This window comes from Triticum urartu, chromosome 2 (genome assembly GCF_003073215.2).
Source record: "Triticum urartu cultivar G1812 chromosome 2, Tu2.1, whole genome shotgun sequence".
Taxonomy (NCBI): domain Eukaryota; kingdom Viridiplantae; phylum Streptophyta; class Magnoliopsida; order Poales; family Poaceae; genus Triticum; species Triticum urartu.
In genome coordinates this window covers 671,648,255-671,650,153 of record NC_053023.1, presented here as the reverse complement: position 1 = coordinate 671,650,153, position 1,899 = coordinate 671,648,255, and positions in this window count along the sequence as shown.

Sequence of the window (1,899 nt, the reverse complement as noted above, 5' to 3'; positions counted from 1 at the left end):
ACCGGATTCCATCACCGGCGTCGGCGGATCGGAGCAGAGGAAGAAGACCACCGGATTCCATCACCGGCGTCGGCGGATCGGAGCAGAGGAAGAAGACCACCGGATTCCATCACCGGCGTCGGCGGATCGGAGCAGAGGAAGAAGACCACCGGATTCCATCACCGGCGTCGGCGGATCGGAGCAGAGGAAGAAGACCACCGGACTCCATCAATGGCGGTAAGCACTTCTCTCTCTTCAACATGCACGCTAGATTCGATCCACGGCGATATATTCGATCCACGGCGGAGGGGAATGGGGAATAGAGGTAGATAAGCATAGGGGTAGTTCATACTAGTTCATAGCAGTTCATACGAGTTCATACAAGCAAGATCGGAATGCATAAGGTAGATTTCGGGATTGGGGGATAGGGGAATAGGGGGAAAGGGGGTACACAACGGACACCGGCTGACCGCGACGGCCGTCATCGGCGTGCGGAGCGGCTGGTCGAGCCGCTGGCCTTCATCTTCTTCTTCATCGCCGTGCGGGCCGGCGGGTCATCCTCGTCGTCCTCGGCGGAGTCGAGGTCGATCTGCCAGGTAGGACGGACTGGCTCCGGCGCCCTAGCTGGCATGTGCACCGCCTCTTCTTCCTCCTCCTTAGGCTCCCTGCCGATGACCGCCACCGGCACGGCAGCCGTCTCCCAGTACAGTGCGGCACGGAGGTCATTAGGAGCCCAGTTGGTCTTGTACTTGCACCACTTCTTCCTCTGTTTAGGGTCGTCGGAGACGGCCTGATTCATGGCCCAGCGAATGATGTCAACTACCATCGCGCCCTTCGTTGGGTCAGGAATCAGTGTCTTCAGCTCCTCTTTAGTGGCCTTCATGAGCACGGCATTAGATTCGTTCTGCATGTCCGGCATGGAGCCGAAGTTCGAGCACACCTCCATGGTGTCCTCGACCTTGGTCCGGCCACCAGCCGTCCACCCTGTTGGGAAACGTAATAATTTCAAAAAAAATCCTACGCACACGCAAGATCATGGTGATGCATAGCAACGAGAGGGGAGAGTCGTCCATGTACCCTCGTAGACCGTTAAGAGGAAGCGTTATGACAACGCGGTTCATGTAGTCGTACATCTTCACGATCGACCGATCCTCAGTACCGAACGTACGGCACCTCCGTGTTCAACACACGTTCAGCTCGGTGACGTCCCGCGAACTCATAATCCAGTAGAGCTCGAGGGAGAGTTTCGTCAGGACGACAGCGTGATGACGATGTTGATGAAGCTACCGTCGCAGGGCTTCGCCTAAGCACCGCTACGATATGACCAAGGTGGATTATGGTGGAGGGGGGCACCGCACACGGCTGGGAGAGATCAATGATCAACTTGTGTGTCTAGAGGTGCCAACTTCCCCCGTATATAAAGGAGCAAGGGGGGACAGGCGGCCGGCCAAGGAGGGCGCGCCAAGGGGGGAGTCCTACTCCCACCGGGAGTAGGACACCTCCTTTCCTAGTAGGAGTAGGAGAGGGGGAAGGAAAGGGAGAGGAGGAGAAGGAAAGAGGGGCCCGGCCCCCTTTGCCCTAAAGCAATTCGGTTTGGGCCTTAGGGGGGCGCCCCACACTGCCCTTGCTGCCCTCTATTTCCACTATGGCCCATGTAGGCCCATTAAGCCCCCCCTTGGGGGCGGGTTCCGGTAACCCCCGGTACTCCGGTATTTATCCGGTAACCCCGGAACCCTTCTGTTGTCTGAATATAACCTTCCAATATATCAATATTTTTGTCTTGACCATTTCGAGACTCCTCGTCATGTCCGTGATCAAATCCAGGACTCCAAACTACCTTCGGTACATCAAAACATATAAACTCATTATACCGATCGCCACAGAACTTTAAGCGTGCGGACCCTACGGGTTCGAGAACTA